The sequence below is a fragment of the Channa argus genome, unplaced genomic scaffold (assembly GCF_033026475.1).
Source record: "Channa argus isolate prfri unplaced genomic scaffold, Channa argus male v1.0 Contig009, whole genome shotgun sequence".
Taxonomy (NCBI): domain Eukaryota; kingdom Metazoa; phylum Chordata; class Actinopteri; order Anabantiformes; family Channidae; genus Channa; species Channa argus.
This window is the reverse complement of record NW_027125228.1, coordinates 817,817-834,509: the sequence shown is the minus strand read 5'-3', so window position 1 is coordinate 834,509 and position 16,693 is coordinate 817,817. Positions and strand designations below refer to the sequence as shown.

The 16,693-nt window shown below is 41.4% G+C and overlaps 6 non-coding genes and 11 pseudogenes across 6 annotated transcripts; all 17 read right to left on the bottom strand.

Moving 5' to 3' along the window:
- Positions 1 to 299: 299 nt before the first annotated feature.
- Positions 300 to 418, bottom strand: LOC137111098 (5S ribosomal RNA; annotated as a pseudogene).
- An 857-nt stretch (positions 419 to 1,275) lies between these two features.
- LOC137110771 (5S ribosomal RNA) lies at positions 1,276 to 1,394 on the bottom strand. The gene has a single exon (XR_010912309.1). It is a non-coding gene; the product is annotated as a 5S ribosomal RNA (ribosomal RNA).
- An 867-nt stretch (positions 1,395 to 2,261) lies between these two features.
- On the bottom strand, positions 2,262 to 2,380 carry LOC137111190 (5S ribosomal RNA; annotated as a pseudogene).
- An 867-nt stretch (positions 2,381 to 3,247) lies between these two features.
- On the bottom strand, positions 3,248 to 3,366 carry LOC137110715 (5S ribosomal RNA; annotated as a pseudogene).
- Positions 3,367 to 4,234: 868 nt separating this feature from the next.
- On the bottom strand, positions 4,235 to 4,353 carry LOC137111097 (5S ribosomal RNA; annotated as a pseudogene).
- Positions 4,354 to 5,210: 857 nt separating this feature from the next.
- Positions 5,211 to 5,329, bottom strand: LOC137110653 (5S ribosomal RNA). Its single transcript, XR_010912308.1, has one exon. It is a non-coding gene; the product is annotated as a 5S ribosomal RNA (ribosomal RNA).
- Positions 5,330 to 6,196: 867 nt separating this feature from the next.
- LOC137111096 (5S ribosomal RNA) lies at positions 6,197 to 6,315 on the bottom strand (annotated as a pseudogene).
- An 857-nt stretch (positions 6,316 to 7,172) lies between these two features.
- Positions 7,173 to 7,291, bottom strand: LOC137111095 (5S ribosomal RNA; annotated as a pseudogene).
- An 867-nt stretch (positions 7,292 to 8,158) lies between these two features.
- On the bottom strand, positions 8,159 to 8,277 carry LOC137110583 (5S ribosomal RNA; annotated as a pseudogene).
- Positions 8,278 to 9,145: 868 nt separating this feature from the next.
- Positions 9,146 to 9,264, bottom strand: LOC137111094 (5S ribosomal RNA; annotated as a pseudogene).
- An 857-nt stretch (positions 9,265 to 10,121) lies between these two features.
- On the bottom strand, positions 10,122 to 10,240 carry LOC137111106 (5S ribosomal RNA). The gene has a single exon (XR_010912325.1). It is a non-coding gene; the product is annotated as a 5S ribosomal RNA (ribosomal RNA).
- Positions 10,241 to 11,107: 867 nt separating this feature from the next.
- On the bottom strand, positions 11,108 to 11,226 carry LOC137110539 (5S ribosomal RNA). Its single transcript, XR_010912307.1, has one exon. It is a non-coding gene; the product is annotated as a 5S ribosomal RNA (ribosomal RNA).
- An 867-nt stretch (positions 11,227 to 12,093) lies between these two features.
- Positions 12,094 to 12,212, bottom strand: LOC137110112 (5S ribosomal RNA; annotated as a pseudogene).
- Positions 12,213 to 13,069: 857 nt separating this feature from the next.
- LOC137110423 (5S ribosomal RNA) lies at positions 13,070 to 13,188 on the bottom strand. The gene has a single exon (XR_010912306.1). It is a non-coding gene; the product is annotated as a 5S ribosomal RNA (ribosomal RNA).
- An 867-nt stretch (positions 13,189 to 14,055) lies between these two features.
- On the bottom strand, positions 14,056 to 14,174 carry LOC137111093 (5S ribosomal RNA; annotated as a pseudogene).
- An 857-nt stretch (positions 14,175 to 15,031) lies between these two features.
- On the bottom strand, positions 15,032 to 15,150 carry LOC137110308 (5S ribosomal RNA). The gene has a single exon (XR_010912305.1). It is a non-coding gene; the product is annotated as a 5S ribosomal RNA (ribosomal RNA).
- Positions 15,151 to 16,017: 867 nt separating this feature from the next.
- LOC137111092 (5S ribosomal RNA) lies at positions 16,018 to 16,136 on the bottom strand (annotated as a pseudogene).
- Between the last annotated feature and the right edge of the window lie 557 nt (positions 16,137 to 16,693).

Genomic DNA, 16,693 nt, shown 5'->3' with positions numbered 1-16,693 from the left:
CTAGCTGTTGGGAACCGTACTTTTAAAACTCCAGGAAGTGTAGGATGGACCAATCAGCTTCCTGTACTGCCCCCCAATCCAGCCAATCAGGCAGGGCACCTATAAGAACAAGAAAATAAAAACAACACATATGGCCAGGACCGTAACATGGTCTACTAGTAATGAAGCACGATGGTTGGCAAACCAATAAAGTAGCAAAACAGCAATGAAAGAAAAAAATTTGATGAAAATATAGAACAATTTCTATGAATAAATAGGCAGTAACACCAGCTTGTGCTGCCCGTAAACCCAAGCAAAAAAGCTTACAGCACCTGGTATTCCCAGGCGGTCTTCCTACCAAGTACTAACCAGGCCCGGCTCTATTTGGCTGCCGAGATCGGACGAGATCGGGCGCTTAGAGAGCGGTGTGGCCGTAAGCTGCATTTGATATCATCAACAGCTCTTAAAAACGCTGGAGAAGCAGAATGCATGACACTTGCTAAGAAGAAGATAAATGTGGCAAAGTACAAAGTACTATAACTGTACTGGTCTGTTACGCCCCTTTCTAGGGGGTCAGGGTGCAACATACAAAGATAAATTAGCATGTTCCCTCTCCGATCCCCAAACCAAAATCCAGGATCGAGATGTTCCAACAGAATGATATTTATTTTAAACGAAAGAAAGTGTCAAACAAAACATGACACTACAACTCAGGGCGAACCAAGGCCAACATAATAAACAAAATAAGCCATTTCCCACAGAAAGTGCTAGCTAGCCTGATAGAAATAAACAAACCAAAAGACAGTCGCTAACCCTAACTCCCTAATGTGAAAACAGTCCAAAGAAAATGGCAGTTCACCCCTACAGATTTAATACTATTTACAAAATATACAATTTATAAACAAAACCACGGCACAAAACCTAACAATTCAAAAATGCTAAATAAGGTTTGGAAACCAAGAACAGCAAACAGGTGCTGATGCCAGAAAGAGCCTCGCTAGCTGTTGGGAACCATACTTTTAAAACTCCAGGAAGTGTAGGATGGACCAATCAGCTTCCTGTACTGCCCCCCAATCCGGCCAATCAGGCAGGGCACCTATAAGAACAAGAAAATAAAAACAACACATATGGCCAGGACCGTAACATGGTCTACTAGTAATGAAGCACGATGGTTGGCAAACCAATAAAGTAGCAAAACAGCAATGAAAGAACAAAATTTGATGAAAATATAGAACAATTTCTATGAATAAATAGGCAGTAACACCAGCTTGTGCTGCCTGTAAACCCAAGCAAAAAAGCTTACAGCACCTGGTATTCCCAGGCGGTCTTCCTACCAAGTACTAACCAGGCCCGGCTCTATTTGGCTGCCGAGATCGGACGAGATCGGGCGCTTACAGAGCGGTGTGGCCGTAAGCTGCATTTGACATTATCAACAGCTCTTAAAAACGCTAGAGAAGCAGAATGCATGACACTTGCTAAGAAGAAGATAAATGTGGCAAAGTACAAAGTACTATAACTGTACTGGTCTGTTACGCCCCTGTCTAGGGGGTCAGGGTGAAACATACAAAGATAAATTCGCATGTTCCCTCTCCGATCCTCAAACCAAAATCCAGGATTGAGATGTTCCAACAGAATGATATTTATTTTAAACGAAAGAAAGTGTCAAACAAAACATGACACTACAACTCAGGGCGAACCAAGGCCAACATAATAAACAAAATAAGCCATTTCCCACAGAAAGTGCTAGCTAGCCTGATAGAAATAAACAAACCAAAAGACGGTCACTAACCCTAACTCCCTAATGTGAAAACAAGAGAAAACAATCAAAACAAAATGGCTGTTCACCCCTACAGATTTAATACTATTTACAAAATATACAATTTATAAACAAAACCACGGCACAAAACCTAACAATTCAAAAATGCTAAATAAGGTTTGGAAACCAAGAACAGCAAACAGGTGCTGATGCCAGAAAGAGCCTCGCTAGCTGTTGGGAACCGTACTTTTAAAAATCCAGCAAGTGTAGGATGGACCAATCAGCCTCCTGTACTGCCCCCCAATCCGGCCAATCAGGCAGGGCACCTATAAGAACAAGAAAATAAAAACAACACATATGGCCAGGACCGTAACATGGTCTACTAGTAATGAAGCACGATGGTTGGCAAACCAATAAAGTAGCAAAACAGCAATGAAAGAACAAAATTTGATGAAAATATAGAACAATTTCTATGAATAAATAGGCAGTAACACCAGCTTGTGCTGCCTGTAAACCCAAGCAAAAAAGCTTACAGCACCTGGTATTCCCAGGCGGTCTTCCTACCAAGTACTAACCAGGCCCGGCTCTATTTGGCTGCCGAGATCGGACGAGATCGGGCGCTTAGAGAGTGGTGTGGCCGTAAGCTGCATTTGACATTATCAACAGCTCTTAAAAACGCTAGAGAAGCAGAATGCATGACACTTGCTAAGAAGAAGATAAATGTGGCAAAGTACAAAGTACTATAACTGTACTGGTCTGTTACGCCCCTGTCTAGGGGGTCAGGGTGAAACATACAAAGATAAATTTGCATGTTCCCTCTCCGATCCTCAAACCAAAATCCAGGATTGAGATGTTCCAACAGAATGATATTTATTTTAAACGAAAGAAAGTGTCAAACAAAACATGACACTACAACTCAGGGCGAACCAAGGCCAACATAATAAACAAAATAAGCCATTTCCCACAGAAAGTGCTAGCTAGCCTGATAGAAATAAACAAACCAAAAGATAGTCGCTAACCCTAACTCTCTAATGTGAAAACAAGAGAAAACAATCAAAAGAAAATGGCAGTCCACCCCTACAGATTTAATACTATTTACAAAATATACAATTTATAAACAAAACCACGGCACAAAACCTAACAATTCAAAAATGCTAAATAAGATTTGGAAACCAATAACAGCAAACAGGTGCTGCTGCCAGAAAGAGCCTCGCTAGCTGTTGGGAACCGTACTTTTAAAACTCCAGGAAGTGTAGGATGGACCAATCAGCTTCCTGTACTTCCCCCAAATCCGGCCAATCAGGCAGGGCACCTATAAGAACAAGAAAATAAAAACAACACATATGGCCAGGACCGTAACATGGTCTACTAGTAATGAAGCACGATGGTTGGCAAACCAATAAAGTAGCAAAACAGCAATGAAAGAACAAAATTTGATGAAAATATAGAACAATTTCTATGAATAAATAGGCAGTAACACCAGCTTGAGCTGCCCGTAAACCCAAGCAAAAAAGCTTACAGCACCTGGTATTCCCAGGCGGTCTTCCTACCAAGTACTAACCAGGCCCGGCCCTATTTGGCTGCCGAGATCGGACGAGATCGGGCGCTCAGAGAGCGGTGTGGCCGTAACATGCATTTGACATCATCAACAGCTCTTAAAAACGCTAGAGAAGCAGAATGCATGACACTTGCTAAGAAGAAGATAAATGTGGCAAAGTACAAAGTACTATAACTGTACTGGTCTGTTACGCCCCTGTCTAGGGGGTCAGGGTGAAACATACAAAGATAAATTTGCATGTTCCCTCTCCGATCCCCAAACCAAAATCCAGGATTGAGATGTTCCAACAGAATGATATTTATTTTAAACGAAAGAAAGTGTCAAACAAAACATGACACTACAACTCAGGGCGAACCAAGGCCAACATAATAAACAAAATAAGCCATTTCCCACAGAAAGTGCTAGCTAGCCTGATAGAAAGAAACAAACCAAAAGACAGTCGCTAACCCTAACTCCCTAATGTGAAAACAAGAGAAAACAATCAAAAGAAAAATGGCAGTCCACCCCTACAGATTTAATACTATTTACAAAATATACAATTTATAAACAAAACCACGGCACAAAACCTAACAATTCAAAAATGCTAAATAAGGTTTGGAAACCAAGAACAGCAAACAGGTGCTGATGCCAGAAAGAGCCTCGCTAGCTGTTGGGAACCATACTTTTAAAACTCCAGGAAGTGTAGGATGGACCAATCAGCTTCCTGTACTTCCCCCAAATCCGGCCAATCAGGCAGGGCACCTATAAGAACAAGAAAATAAAAACAACACATATGGCCAGGACCGTAACATGGTCTACTAGTAATGAAGCACGATGGTTGGCAAACCAATAAAGTAGCAAAACAGCAATGAAAGAACAAAATTTGATGAAAATATAGAACAATTTCTATGAATAAATAGGCAGTAACACCAGCTTGTGCTGCCCGTAAACCCAAGCAAAAAAGCTTACAGCACCTGGTATTCCCAGGCGGTCTTCCTACCAAGTACTAACCAGGCCCGGCTCTATTTGGCTGCCGAGATCGGACGAGATCGGGCGCTTAGAGAGCGGTGTGGCCGTAAGCTGCATTTGATATCATCAACAGCTCTTAAAAACGCTGGAGAAGCAGAATGCATGACACTTGCTAAGAAGAAGATAAATGTGGCAAAGTACAAAGTACTATAACTGTACTGGTCTGTTACGCCCCTTTCTAGGGGGTCAGGGTGCAACATACAAAGATAAATTAGCATGTTCCCTCTCCGATCCCCAAACCAAAATCCAGGATCGAGATGTTCCAACAGAATGATATTTATTTTAAACGAAAGAAAGTGTCAAACAAAACATGACACTACAACTCAGGGCGAACCAAGGCCAACATAATAAACAAAATAAGCCATTTCCCACAGAAAGTGCTAGCTAGCCTGATAGAAATAAACAAACCAAAAGACAGTCGCTAACCCTAACTCCCTAATGTGAAAACAGTCCAAAGAAAATGGCAGTTCACCCCTACAGATTTAATACTATTTACAAAATATACAATTTATAAACAAAACCACGGCACAAAACCTAACAATTCAAAAATGCTAAATAAGGTTTGGAAACCAAGAACAGCAAACAGGTGCTGATGCCAGAAAGAGCCTCGCTAGCTGTTGGGAACCGTACTTTTAAAACTCCAGGAAGTGTAGGATGGACCAATCAGCTTCCTGTACTGCCCCCCAATCCGGCCAATCAGGCAGGGCACCTATAAGAACAAGAAAATAAAAACAACACATATGGCCAGGACCGTAACATGGTCTACTAGTAATGAAGCACGATGGTTGGCAAACCAATATAGTAGCAAAACAGCAATGAAAGAACAAAATTTGATGAAAATATAGAACAATTTCTATGAATAAATAGGCAGTAACACCAGCTTGTGCTGCCTGTAAACCCAAGCAAAAAAGCTTACAGCACCTGGTATTCCCAGGCGGTCTTCCTACCAAGTACTAACCAGGCCCGGCTCTATTTGGCTGCCGAGATCGGACGAGATCGGGCGCTTACAGAGCGGTGTGGCCGTAAGCTGCATTTGACATTATCAACAGCTCTTAAAAACGCTAGAGAAGCAGAATGCATGACACTTGCTAAGAAGAAGATAAATGTGGCAAAGTACAAAGTACTATAACTGTACTGGTCTGTTACGCCCCTGTCTAGGGGGTCAGGGTGAAACATACAAAGATAAATTCGCATGTTCCCTCTCCGATCCTCAAACCAAAATCCAGGATTGAGATGTTCCAACAGAATGATATTTATTTTAAACGAAAGAAAGTGTCAAACAAAACATGACACTACAACTCAGGGCGAACCAAGGCCAACATAATAAACAAAATAAGCCATTTCCCACAGAAAGTGCTAGCTAGCCTGATAGAAATAAAAAAACCAAAAGATAGTCGCTAACCCTAACTCCCTAATGTGAAAACAAGAGAAAACAATCAAAAGAAAATGGCAGTCCACCCCTAAAGATTTAATACTATTTACAAAATATACAATTTATAAACAAAACCACGGCACAAAACCTAACAATTCAAAAATGCTAAATAAGATTTGGAAACCAAGAACAGCAAACAGGTGCTGCTGCCAGAAAGAGCCTCGCTAGCTGTTGGGAACCGTACTTTTAAAACTCCAGGAAGTGTAGGATGGACCAATCAGCTTCCTGTACTGCCCCCCAATCCAGCCAATCAGGCAGGGCACCTATAAGAACAAGAAAATAAAAACAACACATATGGCCAGGACCGTAACATGGTCTACTAGTAATGAAGCACGATGGTTGGCAAACCAATAAAGTAGCAAAACAGCAATGAAAGAACAAAATTTGATGAAAATATAGAACAATTTCTATGAATAAATAGGCAGTAACACCAGCTTGTGCTGCCCGTAAACCCAAGCAAAAAAGCTTACAGCACCTGGTATTCCCAGGCGGTCTTCCTACCAAGTACTAACCAGGCCCGGCTCTATTTGGCTGCCGAGATCGGACGAGATCGGGCGCTTAGAGAGCGGTGTGGCCGTAAGCTGCATTTGATATCATCAACAGCTCTTAAAAACGCTGGAGAAGCAGAATGCATGACACTTGCTAAGAAGAAGATAAATGTGGCAAAGTACAAAGTACTATAACTGTACTGGTCTGTTACGCCCCTTTCTAGGGGGTCAGGGTGCAACATACAAAGATAAATTAGCATGTTCCCTCTCCGATCCCCAAACCAAAATCCAGGATCGAGATGTTCCAACAGAATGATATTTATTTTAAACGAAAGAAAGTGTCAAACAAAACATGACACTACAACTCAGGGCGAACCAAGGCCAACATAATACACAAAATAAGCCATTTCCCACAGAAAGTGCTAGCTAGCCTGATAGAAATAAACAAACCAAAAGACAGTCGCTAACCCTAACTCCCTAATGTGAAAACAGTCCAAAGAAAATGGCAGTTCACCCCTACAGATTTAATACTATTTACAAAATATACAATTTATAAACAAAACCACGGCACAAAACCTAACAATTCAAAAATGCTAAATAAGGTTTGGAAACCAAGAACAGCAAACAGGTGCTGATGCCAGAAAGAGCCTCGCTAGCTGTTGGGAACCGTACTTTTAAAACTCCAGCAAGTGTAGGATGGACCAATCAGCCTCCTGTACTGCCCCCCAATCCGGCCAATCAGGCAGGGCACCTATAAGAACAAGAAAATAAAAACAACACATATGGCCAGGACCGTAACATGGTCTACTAGTAATGAAGCACGATGGTTGGCAAACCAATAAAGTAGCAAAACAGCAATGAAAGAACAAAATTTGATGAAAATATAGAACAATTTCTATGAATAAATAGGCAGTAACACCAGCTTGTGCTGCCTGTAAACCCAAGCAAAAAAGCTTACAGCACCTGGTATTCCCAGGCGGTCTTCCTACCAAGTACTAACCAGGCCCGGCTCTATTTGGCTGCCGAGATCGGACGAGATCGGGCGCTTAGAGAGCGGTGTGGCCGTAAGCTGCATTTGACATTATCAACAGCTCTTAAAAACGCTAGAGAAGCAGAATGCATGACACTTGCTAAGAAGAAGATAAATGTGGCAAAGTACAAAGTACTATAACTGTACTGGTCTGTTACGCCCCTGTCTAGGGGGTCAGGGTGAAACATACAAAGATAAATTTGCATGTTCCCTCTCCGATCCTCAAACCAAAATCCAGGATTGAGATGTTCCAACAGAATGATATTTATTTTAAACGAAAGAAAGTGTCAAACAAAACATGACACTACAACTCAGGGCGAACCAAGGCCAACATAATAAACAAAATAAGCCATTTCCCACAGAAAGTGCTAGCTAGCCTGATAGAAATAAACAAACCAAAAGATAGTCGCTAACCCTAACTCCCTAATGTGAAAACAAGAGAAAACAATCAAAAGAAAATGGCAGTCCACCCCTACAGATTTAATACTATTTACAAAATATACAATTTATAAACAAAACCACGGCACAAAACCTAACAATTCAAAAATGCTAAATAAGATTTGGAAACCAAGAACAGCAAACAGGTGCTGCTGCCAGAAAGAGCCTCGCTAGCTGTTGGGAACCGTACTTTTAAAACTCCAGGAAGTGTAGGATGGACCAATCAGCTTCCTGTACTTCCCCCAAATCCGGCCAATCAGGCAGGGCACCTATAAGAACAAGAAAATAAAAACAACACATATGGCCAGGACCGTAACATGGTCTACTAGTAATGAAGCACGATGGTTGGCAAACCAATAAAGTAGCAAAACAGCAATGAAAGAACAAAATTTGATGAAAATATAGAACAATTTCTATGAATAAATAGGCAGTAACACCAGCTTGAGCTGCCCGTAAACCCAAGCAAAAAAACTTACAGCACCTGGTATTCCCAGGCGGTCTTCCTACCAAGTACTAACCAGGCCCGGCCCTATTTGGCTGCCGAGATCGGACGAGATCGGGCGCTTAGAGAGCGGTGTGGCCGTAACATGCATTTGACATCATCAACAGCTCTTAAAAACGCTAGAGAAGCAGAATGCATGACACTTGCTAAGAAGAAGATAAATGTGGCAAAGTACAAAGTACTATAACTGTACTGGTCTGTTACGCCCCTGTCTAGGGGGTCAGGGTGAAACATACAAAGATAAATTTGCATGTTCCCTCTCCGATCCCCAAACCAAAATCCAGGATTGAGATGTTCCAACAGAATGATATTTATTTTAAACGAAAGAAAGTGTCAAACAAAACATGACACTACAACTCAGGGCGAACCAAGGCCAACATAATAAACAAAATAAGCCATTTCCCACAGAAAGTGCTAGCTAGCCTGATAGAAAGAAACAAACCAAAAGACAGTCGCTAACCCTAACTCCCTAATGTGAAAACAAGAGAAAACAATCAAAAGAAAAATGGCAGTCCACCCCTACAGATTTAATACTATTTACAAAATATACAATTTATAAACAAAACCACGGCACAAAACCTAACAATTCAAAAATGCTAAATAAGGTTTGGAAACCAAGAACAGCAAACAGGTGCTGATGCCAGAAAGAGCCTCGCTAGCTGTTGGGAACCATACTTTTAAAACTCCAGGAAGTGTAGGATGGACCAATCAGCTTCCTGTACTGCCCCCCAATCCAGCCAATCAGGCAGGGCACCTATAAGAACAAGAAAATAAAAACAACACATATGGCCAGGACCGTAACATGGTCTACTAGTAATGAAGCACGATGGTTGGCAAACCAATAAAGTAGCAAAACAGCAATGAAAGATCAAAATTTGATAAAAATATAGAACAATTTCTATGAATAAATAGGCAGTAACACCAGCTTGTGCTGCCCGTAAACCCAAGCAAAAAAGCTTACAGCACCTGGTATTCCCAGGCGGTCTTCCTACCAAGTACTAACCAGGCCCGGCTCTATTTGGCTGCCGAGATCGGACGAGATCGGGCGCTTAGAGAGCGGTGTGGCCGTAAGCTGCATTTGATATCATCAACAGCTCTTAAAAACGCTGGAGAAGCAGAATGCATGACACTTGCTAAGAAGAAGATAAATGTGGCAAAGTACAAAGTACTATAACTGTACTGGTCTGTTACGCCCCTTTCTAGGGGGTCAGGGTGCAACATACAAAGATAAATTAGCATGTTCCCTCTCCGATCCCCAAACCAAAATCCAGGATCGAGATGTTCCAACAGAATGATATTTATTTTAAACGAAAGAAAGTGTCAAACAAAACATGACACTACAACTCAGGGCGAACCAAGGCCAACATAATAAACAAAATAAGCCATTTCCCACAGAAAGTGCTAGCTAGCCTGATAGAAATAAACAAACCAAAAGACAGTCGCTAACCCTAACTCCCTAATGTGAAAACAGTCCAAAGAAAATGGCAGTTCACCCCTACAGATTTAATACTATTTACAAAATATACAATTTATAAACAAAACCACGGCACAAAACCTAACAATTCAAAAATGCTAAATAAGGTTTGGAAACCAAGAACAGCAAACAGGTGCTGATGCCAGAAAGAGCCTCGCTAGCTGTTGGGAACCATACTTTTAAAACTCCAGGAAGTGTAGGATGGACCAATCAGCTTCCTGTACTGCCCCCCAATCCGGCCAATCAGGCAGGGCACCTATAAGAACAAGAAAATAAAAACAACACATATGGCCAGGACCGTAACATGGTCTACTAGTAATGAAGCACGATGGTTGGCAAACCAATAAAGTAGCAAAACAGCAATGAAAGAACAAAATTTGATGAAAATATAGAACAATTTCTATGAATAAATAGGCAGTAACACCAGCTTGTGCTGCCTGTAAACCCAAGCAAAAAAGCTTACAGCACCTGGTATTCCCAGGCGGTCTTCCTACCAAGTACTAACCAGGCCCAGCTCTATTTGGCTGCCGAGATCGGACGAGATCGGGCGCTTACAGAGCGGTGTGGCCGTAAGCTGCATTTGACATTATCAACAGCTCTTAAAAACGCTAGAGAAGCAGAATGCATGACACTTGCTAAGAAGAAGATAAATGTGGCAAAGTACAAAGTACTATAACTGTACTGGTCTGTTACGCCCCTGTCTAGGGGGTCAGGGTGAAACATACAAAGATAAATTCGCATGTTCCCTCTCCGATCCTCAAACCAAAATCCAGGATTGAGATGTTCCAACAGAATGATATTTATTTTAAACGAAAGAAAGTCTCAAACAAAACATGACACTACAACTCAGGGCGAACCAAGGCCAACATAATAAACAAAATAAGCCATTTCCCACAGAAAGTGCTAGCTAGCCTGATAGAAATAAACAAACCAAAAGACAGTCACTAACCCTAACTCCCTAATGTGAAAACAAGAGAAAACAATCAAAAGAAAATGGCTGTTCACCCCTACAGATTTAATACTATTTACAAAATATACAATTTATAAACAAAACCACGGCACAAAACCTAACAATTCAAAAATGCTAAATAAGGTTTGGAAACCAAGAACAGCAAACAGGTGCTGATGCCAGAAAGAGCCTCGCTAGCTGTTGGGAACCGTACTTTTAAAACTCCAGGAAGTGTAGGATGGACCAATCAGCTTCCTGTACTGCCCCCCAATCCGGCCAATCAGGCAGGGCACCTATAAGAACAAGAAAATAAAAACAACACATATGGCCAGGACCGTAACATGGTCTACTAGTAATGAAGCACGATGGTTGGCAAACCAATATAGTAGCAAAACAGCAATGAAAGAACAAAATTTGATGAAAATATAGAACAATTTCTATGAATAAATAGGCAGTAACACCAGCTTGTGCTGCCTGTAAACCCAAGCAAAAAAGCTTACAGCACCTGGTATTCCCAGGCGGTCTTCCTACCAAGTACTAACCAGGCCCGGCTCTATTTGGCTGCCGAGATCGGACGAGATCGGGCGCTTACAGAGCGGTGTGGCCGTAAGCTGCATTTGACATTATCAACAGCTCTTAAAAACGCTAGAGAAGCAGAATGCATGACACTTGCTAAGAAGAAGATAAATGTGGCAAAGTACAAAGTACTATAACTGTACTGGTCTGTTACGCCCCTGTCTAGGGGGTCAGGGTGAAACATACAAAGATAAATTCGCATGTTCCCTCTCCGATCCTCAAACCAAAATCCAGGATTGAGATGTTCCAACAGAATGATATTTATTTTAAACGAAAGAAAGTGTCAAACAAAACATGACACTACAACTCAGGGCGAACCAAGGCCAACATAATAAACAAAATAAGCCATTTCCCACAGAAAGTGCTAGCTAGCCTGATAGAAATAAAAAAACCAAAAGATAGTCGCTAACCCTAACTCCCTAATGTGAAAACAAGAGAAAACAATCAAAAGAAAATGGCAGTCCACCCCTAAAGATTTAATACTATTTACAAAATATACAATTTATAAACAAAACCACGGCACAAAACCTAACAATTCAAAAATGCTAAATAAGATTTGGAAACCAAGAACAGCAAACAGGTGCTGCTGCCAGAAAGAGCCTCGCTAGCTGTTGGGAACCGTACTTTTAAAACTCCAGGAAGTGTAGGATGGACCAATCAGCTTCCTGTACTGCCCCCCAATCCAGCCAATCAGGCAGGGCACCTATAAGAACAAGAAAATAAAAACAACACATATGGCCAGGACCGTAACATGGTCTACTAGTAATGAAGCACGATGGTTGGCAAACCAATAAAGTAGCAAAACAGCAATGAAAGAACAAAATTTGATGAAAATATAGAACAATTTCTATGAATAAATAGGCAGTAACACCAGCTTGTGCTGCCCGTAAACCCAAGCAAAAAAGCTTACAGCACCTGGTATTCCCAGGCGGTCTTCCTACCAAGTACTAACCAGGCCCGGCTCTATTTGGCTGCCGAGATCGGACGAGATCGGGCACTTAGAGAGCGGTGTGGCCGTAAGCTGCATTTGATATCATCAACAGCTCTTAAAAACGCTGGAGAAGCAGAATGCATGACACTTGCTAAGAAGAAGATAAATGTGGCAAAGTACAAAGTACTATAACTGTACTGGTCTGTTACGCCCCTTTCTAGGGGGTCAGGGTGCAACATACAAAGATAAATTAGCATGTTCCCTCTCCGATCCCCAAACCAAAATCCAGGATCGAGATGTTCCAACAGAATGATATTTATTTTAAACGAAAGAAAGTGTCAAACAAAACATGACACTACAACTCAGGGCGAACCAAGGCCAACATAATAAACAAAATAAGCCATTTCCCACAGAAAGTGCTAGCTAGCCTGATAGAAATAAACAAACCAAAAGACAGTCGCTAACCCTAACTCCCTAATGTGAAAACAGTCCAAAGAAAATGGCAGTTCACCCCTACAGATTTAATACTATTTACAAAATATACAATTTATAAACAAAACCACGGCACAAAACCTAACAATTCAAAAATGCTAAATAAGGTTTGGAAACCAAGAACAGCAAACAGGTGCTGATGCCAGAAAGAGCCTCGCTAGCTGTTGGGAAGCGTACTTTTAAAACTCCAGGAAGTGTAGGATGGACCAATCAGCTTCCTGTACTGCCCCCCAATCCGGCCAATCAGGCAGGGCACCTATAAGAACAAGAAAATAAAAACAACACATATGGCCAGGACCGTAACATGGTCTACTAGTAATGAAGCACGATGGTTGGCAAACCAATAAAGTAGCAAAACAGCAATGAAAGAACAAAATTTGATGAAAATATAGAACAATTTCTATGAATAAATAGGCAGTAACACCAGCTTGTGCTGCCTGTAAACCCAAGCAAAAAAGCTTACAGCACCTGGTATTCCCAGGCGGTCTTCCTACCAAGTACTAACCAGGCCCGGCTCTATTTGGCTGCCGAGATCGGACGAGATCGGGCGCTTACAGAGCGGTGTGGCCGTAAGCTGCATTTGACATTATTAAAAGCTCTTAAAAACGCTAGAGAAGCAGAATGCATGACACTTGCTAAGAAGAAGATAAATGTGGCAAAGTACAAAGTACTATAACTGTACTGGTCTGTTACGCCCCTGTCTAGGGGGTCAGGGTGAAACATAAAAAGATAAATTTGCATGTTCCCTCTCCGATCCTCAAACCAAAATCCAGGATTGAGATGTTCCAACAGAATGATATTTATTTTAAACGAAAGAAAGTGTCAAACAAAACATGACACTACAACTCAGGGCGAACCAAGGCCAACATAATAAACAAAATAAGCCATTTCCCACAGAAAGTGCTAGCTAGCCTGATAGAAATAAACAAACCAAAAGATAGTCGCTAACCCTAACTCCCTAATGTGAAAACAAGAGAAAACAATCAAAAGAAAATGGCAGTCCACCCCTACAGATTTAATACTATTTACAAAATATACAATTTATAAACAAAACCACGGCACAAAACCTAACAATTCAAAAATGCTAAATAAGATTTGGAAACCAAGAACAGCAAACAGGTGCTGCTGCCAGAAAGAGCCTCGCTAGCTGTTGGGAACCGTACTTTTAAAACTCCAGGAAGTGTAGGATGGACCAATCAGCTTCCTGTACTGCCCCCCAATCCAGCCAATCAGGCAGGGCACCTATAAGAACAAGAAAATAAAAACAACACATATGGCCAGGACCGTAACATGGTCTACTAGTAATGAAGCACGATGGTTGGCAAACCAATAAAGTAGCAAAACAGCAATGAAAGAACAAAATTTGATGAAAATATAGAACAATTTCTATGAATAAATAGGCAGTAACACCAGCTTGTGCTGCCCGTAAACCCAAGCAAAAAAGCTTACAGCACCTGGTATTCCCAGGCGGTCTTCCTACCAAGTACTAACCAGGCCCGGCTCTATTTGGCTGCCGAGATCGGACGAGATCGGGCGCTTAGAGAGCGGTGTGGCCGTAAGCTGCATTTAATATCTTCAACAGCTCTTAAAAACGCTGGAGAAGCAGAATGCATGACACTTGCTAAGAAGAAGATAAATGTGGCAAAGTACAAAGTACTATAACTGTACTGGTCTGTTACGCCCCTTTCTAGGGGGTCAGGGTGCAACATACAAAGATAAATTAGCATGTTCCCTCTCCGATCCCCAAACCAAAATCCAGGATCGAGATGTTCCAACAGAATGATATTTATTTTAAACGAAAGAAAGTGTCAAACAAAACATGACACTACAACTCAGGGCGAACCAAGGCCAACATAATACACAAAATAAGCCATTTCCCACAGAAAGTGCTAGCTAGCCTGATAGAAATAAACAAACCAAAAGACAGTCGCTAACCCTAACTCCCTAATGTGAAAACAGTCCAAAGAAAATGGCAGTTCACCCCTACAGATTTAATACTATTTACAAAATATACAATTTATAAACAAAACCACGGCACAAAACCTAACAATTCAAAAATGCTAAATAAGGTTTGGAAACCAAGAACAGCAAACAGGTGCTGATGCCAGAAAGAGCCTCGCTAGCTGTTGGGAAGCGTACTTTTAAAACTCCAGGAAGTGTAGGATGGACCAATCAGCTTCCTGTACTGCCCCCCAATCCGGCCAATCAGGCAGGGCACCTATAAGAACAAGAAAATAAAAACAACACATATGGCCAGGACCGTAACATGGTCTACTAGTAATGAAGCACGATGGTTGGCAAACCAATAAAGTAGCAAAACAGCAATGAAAGAACAAAATTTGATGAAAATATAGAACAATTTCTATGAATAAATAGGCAGTAACACCAGCTTGTGCTGCCTGTAAACCCAAGCAAAAAAGCTTACAGCACCTGGTATTCCCAGGCGGTCTTCCTACCAAGTACTAACCAGGCCCGGCTCTATTTGGCTGCCGAGATCGGACGAGATCGGGCGCTTACAGAGCGGTGTGGCCGTAAGCTGCATTTGACATTATTAAAAGCTCTTAAAAACGCTAGAGAAGCAGAATGCATGACACTTGCTAAGAAGAAGATAAATGTGGCAAAGTACAAAGTACTATAACTGTACTGGTCTGTTACGCCCCTGTCTAGGGGGTCAGGGTGAAACATAAAAAGATAAATTTGCATGTTCCCTCTCCGATCCTCAAACCAAAATCCAGGATTGAGATGTTCCAACAGAATGATATTTATTTTAAACGAAAGAAAGTGTCAAACAAAACATGACACTACAACTCAGGGCGAACCAAGGCCAACATAATAAACAAAATAAGCCATTTCCCACAGAAAGTGCTAGCTAGCCTGATAGAAATAAACAAACCAAAAGATAGTCGCTAACCCTAACTCCCTAATGTGAAAACAAGAGAAAACAATCAAAAGAAAATGGCAGTCCACCCCTACAGATTTAATACTATTTACAAAATATACAATTTATAAACAAAACCACGGCACAAAACCTAACAATTCAAAAATGCTAAATAAGATTTGGAAACCAAGAACAGCAAACAGGTGCTGCTGCCAGAAAGAGCCTCGCTAGCTGTTGGGAACCGTACTTTTAAAACTCCAGGAAGTGTAGGATGGACCAATCAGCTTCCTGTACTGCCCCCCAATCCAGCCAATCAGGCAGGGCACCTATAAGAACAAGAAAATAAAAACAACACATATGGCCAGGACCGTAACATGGTCTACTAGTAATGAAGCACGATGGTTGGCAAACCAATAAAGTAGCAAAACAGCAATGAAAGAACAAAATTTGATGAAAATATAGAACAATTTCTATGAATAAATAGGCAGTAACACCAGCTTGTGCTGCCCGTAAACCCAAGCAAAAAAGCTTACAGCACCTGGTATTCCCAGGCGGTCTTCCTACCAAGTACTAACCAGGCCCGGCTCTATTTGGCTGCCGAGATCGGACGAGATCGGGCGCTTAGAGAGCGGTGTGGCCGTAAGCTGCATTTAATATCTTCAACAGCTCTTAAAAACGCTGGAGAAGCAGAATGCATGACACTTGCTAAGAAGAAGATAAATGTGGCAAAGTACAAAGTACTATAACTGTACTGGTCTGTTACGCCCCTTTCTAGGGGGTCAGGGTGCAACATACAAAGATAAATTAGCATGTTCCCTCTCCGATCCCCAAACCAAAATCCAGGATCGAGATGTTCCAACAGAATGATATTTATTTTAAACGAAAGAAAGTGTCAAACAAAACATGACACTACAACTCAGGGCGAACCAAGGCCAACATAATACACAAAATAAGCCATTTCCCACAGAAAGTGCTGGCTAGCCTGATAGAAATAAACAAACCAAAAGACAGTCGCTAACCCTAACTCCCTAATGTGAAAACATTCCAAAGAAAATGGCAGTTCACCCCTACAGATTTAATACTATTTACAAAATATACAATTTATAAACAAAACCACGGCACAAAACCTAACAATTCAAAAATGCTAAATAAGGTTTGGAAACCAAGAACAGCAAACAGGTGCTGATGCCAGAAAGAGCCTC